Below are 25,489 nucleotides of genomic sequence, written 5' to 3' on the forward strand. Positions count from 1 at the left end.
ATGTAGATGACAAAAGGCTATTGTGAGGACTTTGTAAACGTTATTATTGATGTTTGGGAGTTGATGTGTAATACGAGGGAAGTCGTATAAATAAAGGAGATGTTGTCCGATTTTCTCTAGAATTAGTTATGAACGCTAAATGCTAGTCATCATCTAATATGAGTATGCACTTCAATGAAGGTAGAATATGAGCTTTGAAGAAGAACGCTCAAGTGATAGAATAGTTGCACGAAAGGTATGTAAGGGTAACCCTTCTTTCATAAGGCATGGTTCTTGGGCCAATTGTTCATCCTCTTATGAGTTCATGATACTCTCTAATGATCCTAGCTTGAGAAGCTATTAAGCTAATGACGCTCAAATGATATGATCGTACCAAGTTCCTTATACGACGAGTAATGCTCTAAGGATAGAAGGTAATGAATGATGTTAGTAACAAGACTAAAGATAGATATGAGCTTGTATGCACGTATGCCCATGAGAGGCTATTGTGAACCCCGAGCTTATATGGCCGGGTAGAATATGATAAATATGTATATATATCTATGTATGTGTGCCCATGAGAGTCTATTGTGAACCCCGAGCTTATATGGACGGGTAGAATATAACGAATATGTATATCTATATATAACGACGCGCGCACACCACTGCAGTTGGGTACGGATAACACTGAGCCTTGGTAGGGCCAGGTACGTGAAACACCGAACCTTCATGGACGGGTACGCTATATAAAAGGCTATGTATATGACATCTATATGAGTATGAATAAGCCATATGTATGACATTCATATAAGTACGATTATGCTATGTATTTGACATCGGTTAGAGTATGAATATGTTAAGACCATGTGAGTGCCAAGTAAGGGCTATGTATGTGCAAAGTATATGATACGAGTATCAGTATGAAGGGAAAATAGATACGAAAGGTAAGTGAGCTTTGATTAAGAGTTAAAATTGATGATTTCTTGAGTCTATTTAGCAATTGAGGGATAGTCTTGGACCTCTAAAGTTTGGAGTAACCGATTTTTACCTAAAATTTCTATTTTGCCCTTATGGGGGTGATTTTCCTCTTTTAAAGGGTTGTTTTCGATTCGTTTAGTGCCATAGCTTTATGGATATTTTTAGTGTCTATTTCTCATGTAGAATGCATTATTGAATAGAGTTCGATCTTTCGGAAGCTTTTCCGAAAGGCAAAGCTCATGTTGGTAGTTCGTGGTACCCGCTCGGCATCGAGGTAGGTTATGGTTTTCCTTTCGGTTAGACTCCAATTAGTAAAGCATATGTAGGATTTAGATATTGATGGGGAAAGCATGCTAGGCCTTCGGGTATGAAGTTGGGATGGAATTCTATTAGGTTGGTTGTTGTTGGTTGTGGGCTTGTCACCTTGTTATGTGAATTGGGCTTGACGCCCTTTGTTATGATGTAACTCGTGTATGCATTTATCTCACTTTTCTTATGTTACACCCCATACTTTTATACTTAAGTTTTCTCATGAGTTGGTTGCTATAGATTCAGAGAGCGGAGTGACGATCCGCCCCTATAGGCTGCTGTTCAGCTGATATTGGACCACTCCTCTTATTCCGGAGTTGTTGTTGTGTTTTGGTACGTTACACTTTTGTGTACATAAGGGTATGGTGGGGCCCTGTACCGACCTTATTATGTCATAAACTCTAGTCGAGGCTTGTAGACCGTCATGGTATAGTTAGACTTCGTATGGCCCTCTCGGCCTATATTTTTGCTGTATAGTATTCCACGATGGCCTTGTCGGCTTGCACAGTTTTTGTCCAGCATAGTTGTATAGTATGTCTTTTCGGGCTCATCCTTTTTTCAACATATTTCTTTTATTATTTAGCAAATTTCCATTTAATGACCCTTGAGTTCCACTTTTCTTTATGATTATGATATGAAAGTATGTTTAGCGGTGCTCGGTAGGTAGGGCCGGGGGCCCGTCATGGCCCTCCAGTTTGGGTCGTGACAAACTTTGTATCAGAGCAGTTGCATCCTAGGGTTGTCTACAAGCCGTGTCTAGCAGAGTCTAGTTTATGATGTATTGTGCACCACACTTATAAACAGGAGGCTGCAGGGAATTTAGAAAGATTGTCCTTCTTTCTTTTCTTAGATCGTTCGTTAGAGCCATACCAACAGGATTTCTTTCCTAATTACGTACTGTGATTTCAGCGATGCCTGTGATAAGGAGAGCTTTAGCTGGCTATAGAGGAAAGGCTGCGACAGATGAGGGTACCAGTCGGGTGCCACCAGTAGATGTAGGCCAGGGTGAGTCCCAAAGTGGGGCCCCATCTCAGTCTTCTCAGAGCACTTCCGTCCCAGCTGAACCCAGAGGGGTTGCAGCTGCAGTACCTCTAGTTCCTCCATATGATACATCCGACAAGAGATACGAGATGCTATTCGGTTATTGACTCAGTTAGTTGCCGCTCCGGCCGGGCATCAAGGTACGGGTACTGGTTATGTTGACATGGCTGCTAGTGCCAGGGTTCGAGACTTTATCAATTTGGACCCTCCAGTATTCTTTGGATCAAAACTAGACGAGGACCCGTAGAATTTTATAGATCGGATGCTGAGGACATTGAGGGTAATGCATGCTTCTGACCCTGAGTCAATAGAGTTGGCTTCTTATCATTTGCGAGATGTTACTGTCTAGTGGTATGAGACTTAGGACTTGTCTAGAGGAGCTAATGCACCCCCAAGAGTATAGCAGGAGTTCACTGTGGCCTTCTTTCGACACTACTTGCCAGTGGAGGCCCGACGGGCTCGAGTTAATAGATTTCTAAATTTAGGCCAAGTGAATATGGGTGTTCAGGAGTACAGTCTTCTCTTTAACTCACTAGCTAGGTATGCTCCCACGATTGTAGCTGAGATAGAGGATCGGGTACACCAATTTGTGATTAGACTTGGGCCACACTTTATTAATGATTGCATGACGCCCTTACTTTAGAAGGGTATGGATATCTCTCGTATTCAGGCGTATACTCAGGGTTTAGAGGAGCGAAAACAATAGCAGCGAGCTGATCGAGAGCGTTATAGGGGCGAGAGCAAGAGCGCTAGATCTTCTGGTTCTTTTGGTGAGTTTAGGGGTGGTCATAGACAGCAGATTCCTAGGCGCTCAGCCTATTCAACAGCTATTGTGCCTTTACAGTTTCCAGGACCGAAGTTTGATTGACCCACTTATTAGGGGCCAGGCCAGAGCTTGCAGTTCCTATTTCAGAGGTGATTTTAGTTAGATGAGGCCATTTCTACCATGATATCCTCAGTGTGGTAAGTTGCACGGTGAATAGTGGCATTTAGGTTCAAATGTGTTTTATCTGCGGTCAGCCTGGCCATATAATGCAAGATTGTCCGTCGAGAGGTGGTGGAGGTGTAGTTCAGCCTATAAGATCTACAGCTGGTTCTTCGTCATCGGTACACCCTCCTAGGCAAGGGTCTCAGACATCAGTTGGCCGTGGTATAGGCAGAGGTGGAGCGTCCAGTTCGAGCAGTCCTCAGAACCACATTTATGCTTTGGTTAGCGGTGTCTGGCCGGCCATATAGGCACGGTGTAATATCATCATCATATACTCATCATAATGCATGCATAGAAACTCAAAGACAACTGTACTTTATCGGGGTGACATAAGGTCGTAAACCCCCGATTCCATTATGGAACATTTATAAGCATTCTGCCTCACTTTGAAGGAATTAGCATATAAGGTGAGTGTATACAATAAACAACATCAATAGATCGTAGTTAAGCTAATTAGCTTTATAGGAACATCATATCATGAATTCTAGAATCTTTGGACTTAAGCCATCATCATCATTAACGTGCTCATAATGTATCTCTTATCTTTATCTCATATGGCTATTCATGAACATAGACTCTTAATTTCCGGAATGTAGGAGATTCATGGAAAAGGAGGGAAAATCATGCCATAGGATTCATGCCTTAGAAAGAAAAGACTAGCCTCACATACCTTTTTCGTTTAACTATTCTATCGCTTGCTCGTTCTCTTTCAATGCCCACGTTTCTACCTTCAAAGGAATTCGCATTAACATTAGCTAATCGATTATATGAACGTGCTTACTAAAGCTAGAGAAAATTGGGCAGCATTTCCTTTGTTTATACAACTTTCCTCATATTACATATCAACTCCCAAACGTCCATAACAACCCTTACAATAGTATAAGCAACAATCATCATTCATTTACATTATCCACATTTCACAATTTCACTTCAATTCCTCCATAACCATGGTCATAGTTCACTATAAAGTTCTCTCACATATAATGCTTATCCCATGTTCTAAATGTCATTCGTAACACACTTACAATCACAACATATCAATAATCATGGCTCAATCCAACTACTTCTAAAAAATGATACTATTCTTACTTTCATGACCTATTTCCTATTTCCTTCTACAATCCAAGTGTTTCAACTTTCAATACCTTAAACAACATGAAAATACCATAAAACTTACCTTAGATAGTGGAAGAATAAGCCTTGAGTGGAAATACTCTTCTTGCACCAAGACCTTAGTTCACTTCCATTGAAATTTCTTGGCTTGGATAAACTTTAATGTGTTTCATACACTTGGTTTTGTTGGTTTGATGAAGTTGATCATCAATTTCTCTTGGGTTCTTGTGGATGAAGAGTGGAGAGAATTCTAGAGTGTTCTTGAGTTGTGGAGAAATGAAATGAAGTGAATTAAATGAGAGAGGGTCCTTATATCAACATTTAAAATCTGTCCCGACCAGATTCTACGGACCAACATACGGTCCGTATAAATTATACTGACCGTATGTCTGTCCATAGATCTGGTCCAGTGAGGTGTGCTATTCTGGGCTGATTGTACGGCCAGACATACGGCCAGTATAATTTATACGGCCAGTATGTTGGGCCGTATAATGCCCAGTTTTTCCGAACTCATTTTCGTTGACTCGTTTGATCTCCATTCCTTATGGAACCTTCTTGACACTTTTTTAACACCTCATTACCAATCTAAGGGACGTTATAGCTCTTCTCCAAAACATCATTAAGCTCTCATTAATTCAATACTCGTAAATCTTGCCCGACACACAACATATACCTTGCTTACCTTAACAACTTTCTTTCCTTACCTCAAATGTCTTTGAAATCTCATTTAGAATCATCAAATGCTATGTCTTACTTACCAAGTCATCGCATACTTTGTGCCCTTCGTTAGTCTATTCACTGTACGTTAACGGGAAATTTCCAAGGTGTAACATTTTCCCCCCCTTTTGGAACATTCGTCCTCGAATGTTAAGCACTCGAGAATTCTGCGAAAATTTTGCCAGAGTTTTCCCTGTAATATGGAACTAACATCCTGCCACAACAGCCCACAATAACATTGCCTCATATGGCAACAACACAACAGCAATATAAGTTGGCCACACACGACCCATATTCATAAAAAGAAAGCATACATACCTCATAATCCTGATGTTTCATCGTGGATCTCTTCTAGGGGTTGAAACAAGTGCGAGTATGTTGATTTCATCTTCTCTTCCGCCTCCCAAGTCATTTCTTCTCAGTTGTTGTTTTGCCATAAGACTTTAACTGAGGCTCCGGAGTCTCCGTACTTGCCTGTCTAATATGGCAATGGGCACTTCTTTATAGACTAGCTTTTCTGTCACTTGAACATCATCTATTGGAACAATTCCCATAGGATATCCAACACACTTGCAGAGCATTGAGGTATGGAAAACTGGATGGACCGATTCAAGTTCTAAAGGCAAGTCCAATTCATAAGCTACTTGACCCACCTTGCGGATAATCTTATAGGGTCCAATGTATCGAGTGATTAACTTCCCTTTCTTGCCAAATCTCATCACACCTTTCATTGGCGATACCTTAAAAAATACCCAGTCGTCAACTTGAAATTCTAAATCTCACCGGCGGTTGTCCGCATAAGATTTTTGGCGACTTTGGGCTATCAACAATCGATCTCGGATCACCTTAACTTTTTCTACTGCTTGTTGAATTAACTCAGGGCCTATTAGCTGTACTTCTCCTATTTCAAACCATCCAATTGGAGACCTGCACTTCCTTCCATATAAAGCTTCATACGGAGCCATTTGGATACTGAAATGGTAGTTATTGTTGTATGCAAACTCAATTAGAGGTAAGTGGTCATCCCAACTACCACCAAAATCTAGAACACATGCTCGTAGCATATCTTCCAAGGTCTAAATAGTACGTTCAGCCTGCCCATCAATTTGCAGATGAAACGCCGTGCTAAGCTTTACTGGAGTACCCAAACCTTCTTGGAAAGATTCCAGAACTTGGCTGTAAATTGCACTTCTCTATCTGTGATAATGGATATCGAAATACCATGGAGTCGCACAATCTCCTTGAGATACAACCTTGCATAATCTTCTACTGAGTATGTGGTTCTGACAGGAAGAAAATGAGCTGCTTTCGTCAATCTATCCACAATCACCCATATGGAATCATACTTGCCTCGGGAACGAGGTAATCCCACAATAAAATCCATGTTGATCACTTCCCATTTCCAAGTAGGGATTTCCATTGCTTTCAACAATCCTCTTGGCTTTTGATGTTCGATTTTCACTTGCTGGCAATTTGGGCATTGGGCTAAAAATTCTGCTATGTCTTTCTTCATTCCATCCCACCAATAAATTAGCTTGAGATCATGATACATCTTTGTCGTTCCTGAATGAATAGAATATCGAGAATAATGAGCTTCTTCTAAAATTCGACGACGTAATTCTGCAACATTTGGAACACATAGCCTGCCTCGGTATCTAAGAATTCCATCTATAGAAGTTTCAAATGGGGACTTCTCTTTTTCATGAAATGTGTCTCTATAATGTCTCAACTGAGGATCTTCATATTGACGCTCTTTCACTTCCATATCCAAGGACGAAACTGTGGGATTATTAATGCGAACTCTTGCACTACCTGAATCAACCAAACGTACTCCAAGATTAGCTAGTTGGTGGAGCTCATGAATCAATTCTTTCTTTTTCCGAAGGAACTTCACATAGGTCGCCCATTGATCGGCGGCTAAGCGCGTCGCCTAATTTGCCTTCCTGGGTAGTATAAAATACTCACATCGTAATCTTTCAATAATTCTAACCACCGCCTCTGTCGCAGATTTAACTCCTTCTGTTTGAAGATGTATTGAAGACTCTTGTGATCTGTATAGATATCAACATATACACCATACAAGTAATGTCTCCACATCTTTAATGCATGAATAACTGCCGCCAATTCGAGATCATGAGTTGGATAGTTCTTTTCATGTTTCTGTAGCTATCTCGAAGCATAAGCGATGACTTTACCGTGCTGCATCAATACACATCCTAACCCAACACCGGAAGCATCACAATATACAACATACCCATCTGGCCCTTCTGGAGTGTTAAGACTGGAGGGCGAAGTTAATCTGCCCTTCATCTCTTGGAAGCTACATTCACAAGCATCATTCCATTGAAATCTAGCTGACTTCTGGGTTAGCTTCGTCAATGGGGCTGAAATAGATGAAAATCCCTCTACCAACCTTCTATAGTAACCTGCCAATCCTAGAAAACTACGGACTTCTGTAGGCGTCGTAGGCCTTGGCCAAGTCTTAACAGCTTCAATTTTCTGAGTATCAACTCTAATGCCATCATCTGAAATAACATGACCCAAAAATGTCACAGAATTCAGCCAAAACTCGCATTTTAAAAATTTTGCATACAATTCTCGAGTTCGAAAAATTCCTAGAACAATACGTAAATGGTCTGGATGTTCTGATTCTGTGCGAGAGTATACCAGAATGTCGTCAATGAATACTATTACGAATAGATCCAAAAGAGGCCTGAATACATTATTCATCAAATTCATGAACAACTATGGAGCATTAGTTAACCCAAATGACATCACCCGGAATTCGTAATGGCCATATCTCGTTCTGAAAACTGTTTTGGGAATATCTTCTTCTCTAACTCTCACTTGATGATAAACCGACCTCAAGTCTATTTTGGAAAATCACTTGGCACCTTATAATTGATCAAACAAATCATCAATCCTGGGGAGAGGATATTTGTTCTTTATCGTCACCTTATTCAACTGCCTATAATCGATGTACATCCGTAAGGAACCATCTTTCTTTCTCACGAATAGGACTGGTGCTCCCCACGGTGATGGTAGGGTCTAATAAACCCTTCTCAAGCAAATCTTTCAAGCTGTGCCTTTAGCTCTTTCAATTACCGAGCCATCCGGTAAGGAGGAATAGAAATAGGCTTGGTGTCCGGCAACACGTCAATGGCCAAATCAATTTCTCTTTCGGAGGAAGGCCTGGTAGTTCATATGGAAATACATCCGAAAATTCATTCACTACCGGAACGGATTGGAAAGTTGGCGACTTTGCTTCGGTGTCATGAACCCGGACTAAGTGATAAATATAGCCCTTAGCTATCATCTTTCTTGCCTTAAGGTAGGAAATAAACCTACCTCTTGGAGATGTTGTATTACCCTTCCATTCAAGCACGGGCTCTCCCGGAAATTTAAATTGAACTACTTTCATTCGGCAATCAACATTAGCATAACATGAGGCTAACCAATCCATACCCATAATCACATCGAAATCTAACATTTCCAGCTCAACTAAATCAGCTTTAGTCTAGCGGTCACATATCACAATTATACAATCTTTGTACACTTGTCTAGCTATCACGAGATCACCAACCGGATAGATACCTCAAAAGGTTTAATTGGCTCGGGTTTCATCCCAATACGACCAGCAACATATGGAGTAATAAAAGATAGGGTAGAACCCGGATCTGCCAATGCATACACATCATAGGAAAATACGGATAATGTACCTGTAACCACATCCGGGGAGGACTCAAGATCCTGTCATCCAGCTAAAGCATACATACGGGCCGAGTGGCACACAAGTAGATGCTCCCCCTCTGCCCTACCTCGGCTTGCGCTAGAATCCGGGGAGTCCGCCTACCGGCGCACCGAAGAGGAACCCGCCGCCGCTCGTAGGGCCGAACCCTCCTCTACCATACCTCGAAGGACAATCACGCATCAGGTGCCCAGTCTGACCACAGGCATAGCAAGCATCTGAACCTTGGCGACACTGTCCGGAATGTAACCTACCACACTGGCTGCATCGCGGTACTGGGGGTCTCCTCTGGCTATAATCTCCCCCAAACTGAGAACCTGAGGCCCTCGAACTCTGACCCTGTCCTGAATGAAAGGAGCGATCAAATCTCCTACCTGCAAATCGTGGAGGTGCACTAGTCGCCGACTGGCCTGAGTGTCTAGAATGTGTCTGCCTTGATCCCCCTCTATAATCATTACCTGCCCCCATAGATCTGGCCCTCTTACTTTGCCCTCTATCAATATCACGATCACCCCTTTGCGGATGTTGTTGCCCTTCTAAATTCTGGGCATGGGCTTGAATGCGGGAAATATCCATCCCATCTTGCAACGAAGCCGTCAAGAAGTCCTTGAACAAATGTGGCCCTAAGCCACTCACAAATCTATGCACCCGATCTCTCATGTCGGCCACCATAGTCGAAGCACACCTAGCCAAAGAATTAAATTGAAGGCTATACTCCCGGGCACTCATATTTTCTTGCTTCAAATTTAGGAATCCTTCCGCTCTAGCTCGGCGGATCTCGGGTGGCAAATAGTGGAAGATAAAGGCATCTATGAATTCTTGCCAAAAGGGAGGAGGCACATTCTCTTTTCTTGATAATATCCAATTATTGTACCATAATACCGCCACATCTCGGAGTCTATAAGATGCCAACTCCACAGATTCAGTTTTGGAGGCATGAATAATCTTCAATGTCCTCAACATTTCATCAATAAAGCCTTGCGGATCTTCATCCGGCTTTGACCCAAAGAACTCCGGAGGGTTCAAACTCATGAAATCACGAGCTCTGGTACTAGCTGACCGGTTACTTGGGCCCTCATTCTGTCGCTGTGCCTAGGCGGCAACTAACTGCGTCAATAGATGAATAGCTTTGGTCACTTGTTGACCCGAAGTAGCCGGTGGAGGGATTGGAGGCATAGGAGCTGGAGCTGAAGCCCCTTCTTGTTCTTCTATAATAGGCGGAGTGGAAGAAACATTAGATGGAGCCTCATTATGTGATTCACCTTCTTCTACATTCATTGGTAGCTCTTTTTCTACCCGCCTTTTCATCGTAATCTTGCCCTTCTAGGCGGATGTAGCTTTTTCCTTTGGCAGCATTTCTGAAATCATAGCACACTATTAGGGAGGAGATAATCTTATAACACAACTCTATCGCACGATCTCTTAAGATGAAAGATGGTCATTTTTCCTAAATGCCCTGTAGCCTCCTGTTTATTAGTGTGGCGCGCAACACACCATAAACAAGACTCTACTAGACACGGCTCGTAGACACTTCCTAGGACTGAACTGCTCTGATACCACTTTGTCACGACCCGACTACGGGCCATGACGGGTACCCGGGGCTAACCTCCGAGCACCACTCATTCTATTACTCATTTTCGGTCATTCATTAATCTCATACTTATAATCATAGGAAAACCATTTTTTTTAAACATATTTACTTTATATACATAAGTCCTTCGGCTATCAAAATCAAAATAATGTATATACATACGAGAAGAAAATGTGAGACCATACTACCCACACATACGCATCTACGAGCCTTTACTAGAGTGCTAGACACAGGGACGGGACAGGACCCCGTCATGCCCGAAACATATATATACACAAAAAAGTAAATCAATGGCACCTCCAGAACCATGGAGTGCTCTCAGTCAGCTAATAGCTCCTACGAGTCTGGATCACCTCCTCCTCTACACGCGTGGGCATAAACACAGCGTCCAAAGAAAACGGACGTCAGTACGAACATTGTACTGAGTATGTAAGGCATCAACAATAATAATACATCAATGGAAGCCTCAAATAAGGAGAGACCTGTCACTGACTGTCAATCATAAAAGAAACAATGCATGTTGGCTTACTTCATAATCACCATCATATCATGTATGCATATATGTATAAGCTGCCTGTACATATAGGTACGGTGTGATAATCATTAGCCTGTGTCCAGGCCTCCCGCGTCCGGGGTACCATCTCATGACGCCCACTAGTGGTGTCTGCCCATGCCGTCTAGACATGGTGCATACGCTGCCCGCCTTAGCGGTGTCTGCCCGGCCATATAGGCGTGGTGTAATATCATCATCATATACTCATCATAATGCATGCATAGAAACTCAAAGACAACTGTACTTTATCGGGATGACATAAGGTCGTAAACCCCCGATTCCATTATGGAACATTTATAAGCATTCTGCCTTACCTTGAAGGAATTAGCATATAAGGTGAGTGTATACAATAAACAACATCAATAGATCGTAGTTAAGATCATTAGCTTTATAGGAACATCATATCATGAATTCTAGAATCTTTGGACTTAAGCTCATCATCATCATCATTAACGTGCTCATAATGTATCTCTTATCTTTATCTCATATGGCTATTCATGAACATAGACTCTTAATTTTCGAAATGTAGGAGATTCATGAAAAAGGAGGGAAAATCATGCCATAGGATTCATGCCTTAGAAAGAAAGGACTAGCCTCACATACCTTTTTTGTTTAACTATTCTATTGCTTGCTCGTTCTCCTTCAATGCCCACGTTTCTACCTTCAAAGGAATTCGCATTAACATTAGCTAATCGATTATATGAACGTGCTTACTAAAGCTAGAGAAAATTGGGTAGCATTTTCTTTGTTTATACAACTTTCCTCATATTACATATCAACTCCCAAACGTCCATAACAACGCTCACAATATTATAAGCAACAATCATCATTCATTTACATTATCCACATTTCACAATTTCACTTCAATTCCTCCATAACCATGGTCATAATTCACTATAAAGTTCTCTCACATATAATGCTTATCCCATGTTCTAAATTTCATTCGTAACACACTTACAATCACAACATATCAATAATCATGGCTCAATCCAACTACTTCTCCAAAATGACACTATTTTTACTTTCATGACCCATTTCCTATTTCCTTCTACAATCCAAGTGTTTCAACTTTTAATACCTTAAACAACATGAAAATACCATAAAACTTACCTTAGATAGTGGAATAATAAGCCTTGAGTGGAAATACTCTTCTTGCACCAAAACTCTAGTTCACTTCCATTAAAATTTCTTGACTTGGATGAACTTTAATGTGTTTCATACACTTGGTTTTGTTGGTTTGATGAAGTTGATCATCAATTTCTCTTGGGTTCTTGTGGATGAAGAGTGGAGAGAATTCTAGAGTGTTCTTGAGTTGTGGAGAAAAGAAATGAAATGAATTAAATGAGAGAGGTTCCTTATATCAACATTTAAAATCTGTCCCGACCAGATTCTACGGACCAACATACGGTCCGTATAAATTATACTGACCGTATGTTTGGCCGTAGATCTGGTCCAGTGAGGTGTGCTATTCTGGGCTGATTATACGGCCAGTATGTTGGGCCGTATAATGCCAAGTTTTTTCGAACTCATTCTCGTTGACTCGTTTGATCTCCAATCCTTATGGGGCCTTCTTAACACTTGTTTAACACCTCATTACCAATCTAAGGGACATTATAGCTCTTCTCCAAAACATCATTAAGCTCTTATTAATTCGATACTCGTAAATCTTGCCCGACACACAACATATACCTTGATTACCTTAACAAATTTCTTTCCTTACCTCAAATGTCTTTGAAATCTCATTTAGAATCATCAAATGCTATGTATTACTTACCAAGACATTTTATACTTTGTACCCTTCGTTAGTCTATTCACTGTACGTTAACAAAAAATTTCCAAGGTGTAACAATCGAGGCAGATTTTGTGTTTCGGATGTTGCAGGGTTGCGTCAGTAGATTATGGTAGAAGCTTATTATTCCCGCTCATTTATTCTGTTCATCCAGCGTTGATGAAGATGTACCATGGTATCAGAGAGTTTTATTGGTGGAATGGTATGAAGAAGGATATAGCGAAATTCGTGGCCTAAGGCCCTATTTGTCAGCAGGTAAAAGTTGAGTATCAAAAGCCTGGTGGATTGTTACAGGACATAGAGATTCCGACTTGGAAATGGGAGGCGATTAATATAGTTTTCAGTACAGGCTTACCTTGTTCCCTGCTTAGGTTTGACTCGATATGGGTGATTGTTGATAGACTCACGAAGTCAGCACATTTTCTACCAGTCAAGACTACTTATTCAGTCGAGGATTATGTGGAGTTGTATATTAAGGAGATAGTGCGACTTCATCGTGTTTCAGTATCTATTTTTTCAGACAGAGGTGCACATCTTACAGCTAACTTCTGGAGATCCTTCCAAAAGGGTTTGGGGACACAGGTGAGCCTCAGTATAAAATTTCATCCCCAGACAGACAGGCAGGCTGAGCGTACTACTCAGACGCGAGGATATGTTACGAGCATGTATGATAGACTTCGGAGGTAGCTGGTATGATCATTTTCCACTTATTCACTTTTCACATAATAATAGCTACTATTCCAAAGATCCAGATGGCCCCGTACGAGGTCGGAGATTCAAAGTTGATAGAGCCTAATTTGGTTCAGCAAGCGGTGGAGAAAGTTAAGCTCATTCAGGAGAGATTTCTAGCAGCTCAGAGTAGCTAGAAATCTTGTGCAAATAAAAAATGACGACACTTGGAGTTCCTGGTAGATGACTGGGTGTTTTTGAAGGTATCACGTATGAAAGGTGTAACGAGATTCGGTAAGAAGGGCAAGCTTAGCCCTAGATGCATTGGTCCTTATAGAATTGTGCGTATAATAGGACAAGTAGCCTATGAGTTGGATTTACCTTCAGACTTGGAGTCTGTACATCCGGTTTTCCATGTATCCATTGCGGTGATCCTTCCAGGATTGTGCTTATAGATGATGTCTAGGTTATAGAGCCGTTGTCATATGAGGAAGTCCCTATTGCTATTTTAGATCGCCAAGTTCATAGGTTGCATACCAAAGATGTTGCTTCTGTAAAAGTACTTTGGAGAAATAAGAATGTAGAAGAGATGACTTGGGAAGCCGAGAAATGATATGAAGTCCGAATACCCTCATTTGTTTCCGACTTCAGAGCAGATGTAGACTACGGTAGCATCGTCTTCAGATATGTATCATTTATCAGTTACTCTTTTTGGTCGTGTGGGACCATAGTTGCTGTTGATTGTTGTAGCCCTGCGTGTGGCATTGTACTGTATTGCTGGGCTGTGTGGCAGGTTGTAGTGGTGTAATTATAGAGGAGACTCTGTCGAAATTTCTGTAGACTCCTAGGAGTACTAACATTCGAGGATGAATGTTTCTAAGGGGGGGGGGGGGGAGGTAGGATGGTACACCTCATACTTTTACAGGTTAAGTTGCCTTATGAGTTGGTTGCTATAGATTCAGAAAGCGGAGTGACCTTCGAGGGCATATGGGATTAGACATTTCTATCTTGAGTTTATTAGAGTTTAAGATCATGTTTAGTAGGTATTGGAAGGTTTCAGGATCAAGCGAATCTAAGAAATTAAATTTGTCAAAACTTTGGGAAAATTTGGCAGAATTCTTGACAGGATTTTTTTTCAACTTTGGGGAGGTATATCTTCTAGCATAGGAGGAGTTATGGAATTCATAACCCATGTAAATTCAAATTCAGATAGTTTTCTTTCCAATTCAACTGACAGATCACAAATCTGAGAAGAACGGTGTAGAATACAGCTCGTACAAAAATATACGATTTCAAGTACAGACCATATTTCCCTTGGCAGAAAGGCAAATTTTAACACTGAGAATTATGGCCAAGAAATACAGTCCATATTTAAAAATACGGTCTGTACTTTTGGTCGTATTTTTATGTCTGCTGCAGTTCATTTTTTTATATAATTAGTAGACCCTTCATTTTATTTCATTTTCTCCACTTCTCCTGACCTCCAACATTCTAGAAAACCCTCTCCAACACTATCTAATCAATTCCTAAGAAAAATCAAGGATCAAAAAGAGAAGATTAAGTGTTTAAAGGGTCTACAGTGATCATGGAAGCTTGTTTCTCCTCTTGGTAAGGGTTTTGGAGGATACTTCAAGGTGAAGCACTCTTGGAATTGATGTCTTCTTGAGTTTTGAGGAAAGATTTTATCTTAACTCCATGTTTATGAGTTTATATAATGGTTATGCTAGGTTTGGAGGGAAAGTAGTTGGAAGAAAGGTTCAAACTCGAATTTGAGTATATGCTGAGATATAATCTAACTTGAGTCATGTTGTAAATGTGTTTTTAAGCTAAAACATTATTGTAAGGATAATAGTTAGTGTTGACATTGTATTAAGGATGTTATACTTGTTATAATGGGAAGAAGAAAGTGTATAAGTGTCGTATATAGACAAAGCGTATAGTGGGCTGTTTTGATGCAAATCCTTGGGTAAGTAGAGATATGACATCAAGAGACTTATATGAGATTGTTGTTGTGTTGTTGACTGTTAGGTGTGCTGTACTGACTAAGGAGATTGGAATATTATCCCGACAGTTTCATTTTGGGATTTTGGTTGACGACTTGAGATATGTTAAGGCTAACTTTCCTTCTTTTGGCATGATCCTTATGAACGAAACGTAAACGTAACACTACTCCATAATGATTCTATTCTTAGTAGCTAGGGATGTTCCATGTTGATTCATGTTATATAAGGTTGTTTTCAGTAAGTCTTTCATCAGATTCAGTATGATTCATAAAGTCACTTGTTGATGAAAATGCTATCTCATAATGATGTTCGGAGGTACAATGACATTACGCCACTCCGACAGGTTCAAGATATACTCTTATCATATTCATGCATTGCGTTATATATATATATATATATATATATACATACATACCTATGACCCCTCAGGCGTTATATACGCAAATGTTATGTATTATATATATATGGGGTATGTGAAAGGTGACGGCGTTATATACGCACTACCACCTGATCAGCTGGTCACATGACGATGATGCCCACAGAGGCTTGACAGGCGTTATATATATATATGACCCCTGTGCATGCATGCACAATTTTTATGCATATCATTGGCCTACAGAGGCAGTTCAGACATACAAGTTGCATTCATTTCCTGCTATGTACTTTTATGTCTCTTTCATGTTACTTTAATGCCTTACATACTCAGTACTTTGTCCGTACTGACGTCCCTTTTTCGGGGCGCTGCGTTTCATGCCGCCGGCAGTTCGGGTAGATAGTCCGATGATCTGCCCTATAGGCCGCCGTTCCGCCGATATTGGGAGCACTTTGTTCCGAGTTGCCACTGTGTTTTGGTATGTTATACTTTTGTGTACATATGGGTATGGCGGGGCCCTATCCCGACCTTATTATGGCATAAACCCCAGTAGAGGCTTGCAGACAGTCATGGTATAGTTAGACTTTGTATGGCCCTCTCGGCCTATATTTTTGTTGTATAGTATTCCACGATGACCTTGTCGGCTTGCACAGTTTTTGTCCAGCGTTGTTGTATAGTATGTTTTTTCGGACTCATCTCCTTTTTAGCATATTTTTCTCTTATGATTTAGAAGATTTCCATTTGATGACCCTCGAGGTCCACTTTTGTTTATGATTATGATATGAAAGTATGTTTAGCAGTGCTAGGCAGGTAGGGCCCGGGTGCCCATCATGGCCCTCCGATTTAGGTCGTGACATCTTATGCCACTTATCATTGAACTGGAAAAGAATCATGAGATTAGGCTTGAACTATGATGTGTGCTTATGATAAGACATGAACGAGACTATGATTTTGATTTGATTGTTGATTTTGATACCTTGCATTGCATACACTCTCATTTCATATGATACATTGATATGGACTGTGACTTGGTACCAATAATGATAAGTGAGACATAGGAACATCCTAGGTCTTTGCCGGATTGTATATGAAAGAGATGAGAATCCTTGATCTGAGGTTATTACCGGAGCGGAGTGTGATATACTAGCTGCTCGAGGTTTCTTGCCCGGACTAGGGAGTACATGGGCTTTGCGGGTCCCCTATGGGTCATGACTATCGAGACGTTGAGGTTTCCGTCCGTGGTATGTGTGTATAGGTTTCGAGGTATTTTGTCACTGCATTGCATGGCATATGCTTTCACTCCTACATCCATTATTCATTGATGTGTTGTACTTGGTATTTATATTGAGATGATTTCATTATTGATTGGTTTGTTAACGCACTTGTTTGCTTACATGTCTACTTGTTGATTCTTCCTTCATATATGTGAACTAATTGTTGTCTGCCTATAATACCTACCAGTATATAGTGTTTGTACTAATGCTACTTTGTTGTACTCTTTTCTGAGTGCAGAGTTTCCTGCAGGTTCCACTTCTGTACCTCGTGAGTGATCTTCCCGAGGCTTTTAGCACGAGTTTCCAGGGTGAGCCATGTTCCCGATCAGCAGCCCGAAAAGCTCTTTTTTATGATATCTGTCCATTGTTTCGAGACAGTATTTCAAACTCTGTTATTTGACATTTCTATACTTATGTATATTTAGTGGCTCTTGTGTTTTGCTTAGACCAGATTTTGGGGCATTTGTTGTATTATTCCGCACTTAGTAGTTATTTATATATTTTGAGACTGCTTCGATATCTCTATTTCTTATTGATATGCTTAAAATGAATGTTGAATAAGGGAAAGGTTCGCCCGCTAGGGCGATTAGCGTGGGTGCCCACTTGACTCACGAATTGGGTTGTGACACGTTGGTATCAGAGCCCAAGGTAACCCGGTCTTATAAGTACTAGAGCATGTCTAGTAGAGTCTAGCGGACCGGTACAATGAGCTCCATACTTATCTGCAAGAGGATATAGGACATTTAGGAAACTTCAAATTCTTTCATTCTTTCATGATACTTTATTCAAATTGGTATCCAGGATGTTCTAATTGGTATCTGATTTCACTTCTATTCTTTCACAGATGGTGAGGACCCGTGCTACTATCGTAAGGGATGAGGTGCTCGAGCTCATCGCTGGGGCCGGAGCACGAGGACGAGGTTAAACGAGAGGCCATAGCCGTGAAAGAGGCCATGGTGCAGCACCAGCCAAGGGCAGGGTCCCTGCGGTTGGTCAGAGATGTGCTAGATCCTTATCACAGCTAGAGCGAACATCGAGCCGAGCACGAAAGCGCCCAGATGAGGAGAGGGCGGGACCAGCCCAGACTTAGCCCGAGGTGATTTCTACTTCGGTGCTTTAGGACACCATGGTCCGTATTCTACACTATCTTAATAGGATACAGGCGATGGGTAGCCATCCAGCTACTCCAGGAAGGTCACAAACTAGAGCAAGAGCGCAGACTCTCGAGTAGGGCCAGACTCAGGGGATGTAGCCTGCTGCTGTTATGGCTCCATGTATCGGTGAGATCCCAACATCTGCATGTGCTCCTAGGCCTGTTGCCTGCCCAGCTATGGTTGTTGTAGATTTGGAGATGTTCGCTAGATTTATTAAGATGGAGCCACCGAGGTTCTTTGGCACTCCATCGGAGGATGCCTATGAGTTTATAGTTGACAGTTATGAGAGGTTGTACAAGATGGCTATTGTTGATTCGCATGGGGTGGATTATGTATCTTATCATTTTTGAGGTGATGCTAAGGTATGGCGGAAGTCTTTTGTCAGGTGTCGGCCAATTGGGTCGCCTCCATTGTCTTGGGTTCAGTTTCATCAGGCATTTTTGGAGAAGTACATCCCTCTCACTCTTAGGGATATGAGGAGAGATGAGTTCAATAACCTGGAGCAGAGGGGTTTGTCTGTTGCTGAGTACGAGGCCCGATTCCTTTCCCTGGCTAGCTATGCTGTTCAGTTGATTCCAACCAAGGCCGAGAGGGTTAGAAGGTTTGTCAGGGGATTGGTATTCATGTTGCACTTGGCTTATCTTCATCTTGTTGCCATAGGTCTTCATTCTAGTCCGTGGTGGATCATGCTATGAGGGTGGAGTCTACTAGGCTCCGAGCACACGGTGGGGGTAGCGACAAGAGGGCTCGTCAGGTTGGCAGTTTTAGTGGTTACGCTTCTAGAGGTGAGGGCCAGTCAGGCAGGACGCACCAGCTTTATCCTAGCCACTCCATCCAGTCAGCGCTCCATGCTTCAGCTAGTAGTGATTTAAGACAGAGTGGTTACAGTGCTGGGCAGAGTTCTAGGAGTTTATTTTCTCGACCTGCAGACCGTGATGGTTATACCGATTCTTCGGCTTCTGGGTCACAGCCCCAAGATGTTAGATGCTATGAGTGTGGCGACTTGGGCCACTTTGCCAGAGAGTGTCCAGGGCCTAGACAGAGTAGGGCCCAACAGGGTTCTAGATTTCACATTCCCAGGACTCCAGCACCTTCAGCCAGTAGGGGTGGACATTTTAGTAGGGGCGGTGCTCCTACAGGCTACAGTGGTTCTCAGTCTGCTTGAGGTGGTTATTATCCCAGTAGGGGCGGTTCTCAGGGTTCTAGGGGAGGGGCTCAGTCAGGCCAGAAAGGCCGAGGTGATATACAGTCCGGTGGCGAAAAGGTCCATTGTTATGCCTTTCCTGGTAGACCAGAAGTGGAGGCTTCTGATGCAGTCATCACAGGTACCATTTATGTTTGTTATCGGGCACCTTCAATTTTATTTGATCTGGGTTCTACCTTTTCATACATGTCTACCTACTTTTCTCCTTGATTGGATATGACTTGTGATATTCTTGATGTGCCCATACGTGTGTCTACTCCGGTCGGAGATTCTGTGTTAGTAGATCGAGTCTATCAGACTTGTGTGGTTACTTTTATGGGCTATGATACGTGGGTAGACTTGGTGATCCTTAGTATGGTAGACTTTGAATTATCTCGGGAATGAACTGGTTATCTCTGTACCATGCGATCTTGGATAGTCACGTTAGCTATGCCTGGTATTCTGCATTTGGAGTGGAAGGATACTCCCAGCTCTCCTCCTAATAAGATCATCTCGTACCACTGAGCGAAGAAGTTAGTAGATAGAGGATGTTTAGCCTACTTGGCTCATATTCCTGATACGAGCATGGATACTCTTTGGAGTCTGTTCCTATAGTTAGCGAGTTCGCAGAGGTATTTCTCGTAGACTTGCCTGGTATGCCGCCTGACCGTGACATCGATTTCTGTATTGATTTTGAGCCAGGCACTTGACCTATTTCTATTCCACCTTACGATATGGTTCCAGCCGAGTTGAGAGAGTTGAAGGAAACAGTTGCAGGATCTATTGAGCAAGGGGTTCATTAGTTGTAATATGTCCCCTTGGGGTGCTTCCACTCTATTTGTGAAGAAGAAAGATGGTTCTATGCGAATGTGTATCAATTATCGGCAATTGAACAAGGTTACTTATTCGGAACAAATATCCGATACCCTACATAGATGACTTATTCTATCAGCTTTAGGGGACGTCGGTCTTCTCTAAGATCGACTTGAGGTCAGGGTATCCTCATTTGAAGATTCAAGCGGAGGATATTTCGAAGACAACCTTACGGACCTATTATGATGATTATGAGTTTCTGGTTATGTCGTTCGGACTTACTAAGGCCCCGCAACGTTCATGGATTTGATGAATGGGATCTTTAAACCGTATTTGGATTCGTTCGTGATTATGTTCATCGATGACATCTTAGTTTATTCTCGAAGTAAGGAAGAGCATGAGAAGCACTTGAGGATTGTGCTTGGTCTATTGAAGCAAAAGAAGTTGTATGCCAAGTTTTCTAAGTGTGAGTTTTGGCTCAGTTCTGTGGCGTTTCTGAGCCATGTTGTGTCTGAGGACGGGATTATGGTTGATCCGAAGAAGATCGAGGCTATTAGGGATTGGGCGAGGCCTACCCCAGACACTGAGAATTGTAGTTTCGTGGGCCTCAGACACTGAGAATTATAGTTTCGTGGGCCTCAGACCTATTATTTCCTGTTTGTGAAAGAGTTTTCTTCGATTGCTTTGCATTTGACCCGGTTAACTAAGAAGAATGTTCCTTTCCAGTGGTCCAATGCGTGTGAAGAGAGCTTCCAAAAGCTCAAGGCTTTATTGACTTCAACCCCGATTTTGGCATTACCCGTGGAGGCTAAGGACTTCACTGTATATTGTGATACATCTCGCATTGGTTTGGGTTGTGTGTTGATGCAAAAGGGAAAGGTAATCACACATGCTTCAAGGCAATTAAAGGTTCATAAGAAGAACTACCCCACTAATGACTTAGAGTTGGCGGCGGTAGTCTTCGCATTGAAGATTTGGAGGCATTATTTGTATGGGGTCCATTGTGAGGTGTTTACCAATCACCGCAGTCTTCAGCATGTGTTTGATCAGAGGGATATCAATTCAAGGCAGCGTAGATGGATGGAGTTGCTTAAGGATTACAATATCACTATTCTTTACCATCCTGTTTGTTACACCTTAAAAATTTTCGTGTTGTTGCGTTGTAAGTAAACTAACATAAGCCCATAGAGGTCATGGAACCCTTATAAGGTTAAGGAAGACTTCTAACAAGTGCTAAACAAGTGTCTAAAGGTTTCAGCATCAACTGAGTTGAAGAAATTAAGTCTGTTGAAAATTTGGGAAAAACTTCGCAGAATTTTGGACAGAAATTTTTGGTCCAACTTGAGAGAGGTATATCTCTTAGAATATGAGGAGTTATGGAATGCATAACCTATGTAAATTCAAGTTCAGCGAGTCTTCTTTCCAATGCAACAGACAGATCGCAATTTTGAGAAATACGGGATAAAGTACGGCCCCTACTTTGAAGTACATCCCGTACATTTTGGACGTACTTTACCCGATTTTTCCAGAAAGTTGGACTTTGACCATCCCAAGTACGGGCTGAAAGTACGGCCCGCACTTTTTGGCTGTACTTTGCCCGAAATTTCCAGAAAACTAAAAATCAGTGGACTTTTTCTAGCCTATAAATAGGTTTTCCCATGACTTGGGCCTCAATTATTCATCAAAATAAATCCCTTGTGATGTTCTAATCTCTCTCAAATATCCATAAACATCCCAAATCAAATCAAGAAGAGATCAGGCCATAAAATCCTCACTAATTCATAAAAAGTTATTGTTCTTGCTTCTACATGGAGTTGTGGTGAACTTGGTTTTGAAACAAGTTGTGTAAGTTGAAGTTCTTCAAATATAAGGTATGTTCTTCATCTTGTTTCTTATATTGAGTTTATTTGAAGGTTAAACAAGTCTTATAAGTGAAAGGAGTAATGAAGAAAAGTCATGAAGCATTGTGTTGTAGTTGATGGCTATGGATTGAGTTTGAAAAAAAGTTTTGGATGGATTTGAGCCTAGTTTGAATGTAATTTCTTGGGTATGATATTGTTGATGCTGTTATTTATGTTTGGGAGTTTTTTTGGAGTTTGATGGAAGTAAGTGATACTGGGGAAATGCTTCCCAAACTTCGTTAGCTTACCTAATAGTTTAGTTTGATCTTATAAGCGTTTCAACGACTTAACCTTAGTGTGAATCATCTTGAATGTAGATTTGTAAGCTCGGGAGGATAAATGTTGAGTGGTTAAGTAGACTACGAGGTATGTTAAGGCCGTCCCTTGCTTTCTTTTTGGCATGATCCTTATGAATGAAACTCATACATAACATTAATCCATAATAGTTCTACTCTTAGAGTTAGGGATGATCCATTTGATTCATGTTCCATATCGTTATCTTTAGGAAGTCTTTCTTTAGATCAAGTATCGTCTCTAGAGTTACTTGTACTTTTATCATGTTTATGCATTACATTTCATTTACATATATGCATATACAGACCTGTGACTCCTCAGGCGCTATATGCACATATATTATGTATCATAAATATATGTATGGGGTATGGGGAAGGTGACAGCGTTAAATACGCACTACCACTTGATCAGCTGGTCATATGATGACATGATGATGATACGATGATGATATAACGATAATGATGCCCATAGAGGCTGATACGATACGACGGGATACCCACAGAGGCTTGATAGGTGTTATATATGCATATATATATATATATATGTATGACCTCATGCATGCATGCACAACATTTACATATATCATTGACTCACAGAGATAGTTTAGACATACAGGTTGCATTCATTTATCCTATCTTTTCTTGTCTCTCTCATGTTATTCTCATGCTTTAAATACTCAGTACTTTATTCGTACTGACGTCCTTTTGTTTGTGACGCTGCGTTCATGCCCGCAGGCAGGCAGGGAGATGGATCAGACCCTTAGGCTGCCATCTTAATGTTGAGGAGCACTCCACTTGTCCCGGAGCTACAGTCTGGTTTGGTGTGATTCTTTTGCATATATATGGGAATGGCGGGGTCCTGCCCCATCCTTATTATGTTATGTACTCCATGTAGAGGCTCGTAGACAGATGTATACAGTTAGTTGTCTTATGACCTTCTCAGTCCATATTTTGTTATATCATTTGGATAGCCCTTTCGGCTTGTATACGTGGGCACAGTTTGATGACTTATGTATGTATATATCTCTTGGGCATGTGTCCCTTACAGTTTATGAAAATTATTGGTTAGCACTATGGCTCACTCAGGTATGATTATGAGATGCATGTATGTCATGTGGTGCCCAGTAGGTTGGCTCTGGGTGCCCATCATGACTCTCCAGTTGGGTCGTGACAAAAGTGGTATCAGAGCAGTTCGTCCTAGGGTTTATCTATGAGCCGTATCCAGTAGATTCTTGTTTATGGGTGTGAAGCGCGCCACACTTATAAACAGGAGGCTGCAGGACATTTAGGAATAACTGACCTTTCTTTCTCATCTTAGATTGTGCGATAGAGCCATTTTATGAGGATTCCCTTTTTCTGACTGTATGTTATGATTTCAGTGATGCTGTGACGAAAGCACGTCGGCCGCCCCGAAGAAGGGGGAGTCGAGTAGAAAGAACGGAAGGGTATTGCCTATTGACATTGAGGAGGGAGAGTCCCAGAATGAGGCTCTATCTCAGTCCTCCCATACTCCGCCTGCTCCAGAGGAGCATAGAGAAGCTCCATCTCCAGCACGCCCAGTTCCTCCACTTGATACCTCGGGTCAGGAGATGCGATAAACTATTCAGTTATTAACGTAATTAGTAGCCATTCAGGCCCAGCGACAGGGTATAGTCCATGGTGATAGAGCTGTTAGTGCCAGGGTTCTTGATTTTATCAATCTAGACCCTCCAAAATTCTTTGGGTTGAAACCAGATGAGGACCCGCAGAACTTTATAGATGGGATGTTGAGGATATTGCGGGTGATGCATGCTTCAGACACCGAGTCAGTAGAGCTGGCTTCCTATAGATTACGGGATGTTGCTGTTCATTAGTATGGACTTGAATGAATTCTAGAGGGGTTAGTGCGCCCCCACCCGTTTTGCAGGAGTTCACGGATGCCTTTCTTCGGCATTATTTGCCGCCAGAGATTCGACGGGCCCGAGCTGATAGGTTCCTGAACCTTAGATAGGGGAATATGAGTGTTGGAGAGTACAGTCTTCGCTTTAATTCATTGGCTAGATATGCTCTAGCTAAGGTAGCTGAGATGGAGGATCGGGTCTACCTGTTTGTGAGTGGTTTGGGACCACATTTGATTGATAATTGTATGATGGCCTCACTTCAGGCAGGTATGGATATTTCTCGCATACAGGCGCACGCTCAAAATCTTGAGGAGCGTCAATAGCAGCGGAGGGCTGAGCGTGAGCATGATAGGGGCTAGAGTAAGAGAGCTAGATCTTCAGGATTTGTTAGTGAGTTTAGAGGCGATCAGAGGCAGCAGTTCTCTTGGCGTTCAGCCTATTCAGCGGCTCGTACGCCTTCACAGTTTCCAAGACCCAGGTTTGATAGACCCAGAGTTCCAGGGGTTTCAGTTCCCAATTTAGGGGTGCTGAGTTAAGGGAATTGAAGGAGCAATTGAAGGACTATCTTGAGAAAGGCTTTATCGGGCCTAGTACGTCACCATGGGGAGCACCAGTGTTATTTGTGAGGAAGAAAGATGGCTCCTTACGAGTGTATATTTATTATAGGCAGCTGAATAAGGTGACAATAAAGAATAAGTATCCACTCTCGAGGATTGATGATTTATTTGATCAGTTGCAGGGTGCTAAATGATTCTCGAAGATAGATTTGAGATTAGGGTATCACCTAGTGAGGGTTAGAGAGAAAGACATTCCGAAGACCATTTTTAGAACCAGACATGGACATTTTGAGTTTCGTGTAATGTCGTTTGGGTTGACTATTGCACCGGCGGTATTCATGGATTTGATGAATAGTTTATTCAGGCCTTTCCAAGATATGTTCATGATTGTGCTTATTCATGATATCTTGGTATACTCTCGATCAGAGGCAGAGTATCCAGATCATTTACATGCTATCCTAAAAGTTCTCCAAGACCGGAAGTTATCACTACTAAAAATTGTCAAAAATCGACGGAAAAAACCTACGGGTAACCGACCCATTACGGTCCGTCGGTTTACATAGTGTCGGTTTTTTGCGACGGA

This window comes from Lycium ferocissimum, chromosome 4, assembly GCF_029784015.1.
Source record: "Lycium ferocissimum isolate CSIRO_LF1 chromosome 4, AGI_CSIRO_Lferr_CH_V1, whole genome shotgun sequence".
In the NCBI taxonomy this organism is placed as follows: domain Eukaryota; kingdom Viridiplantae; phylum Streptophyta; class Magnoliopsida; order Solanales; family Solanaceae; genus Lycium; species Lycium ferocissimum.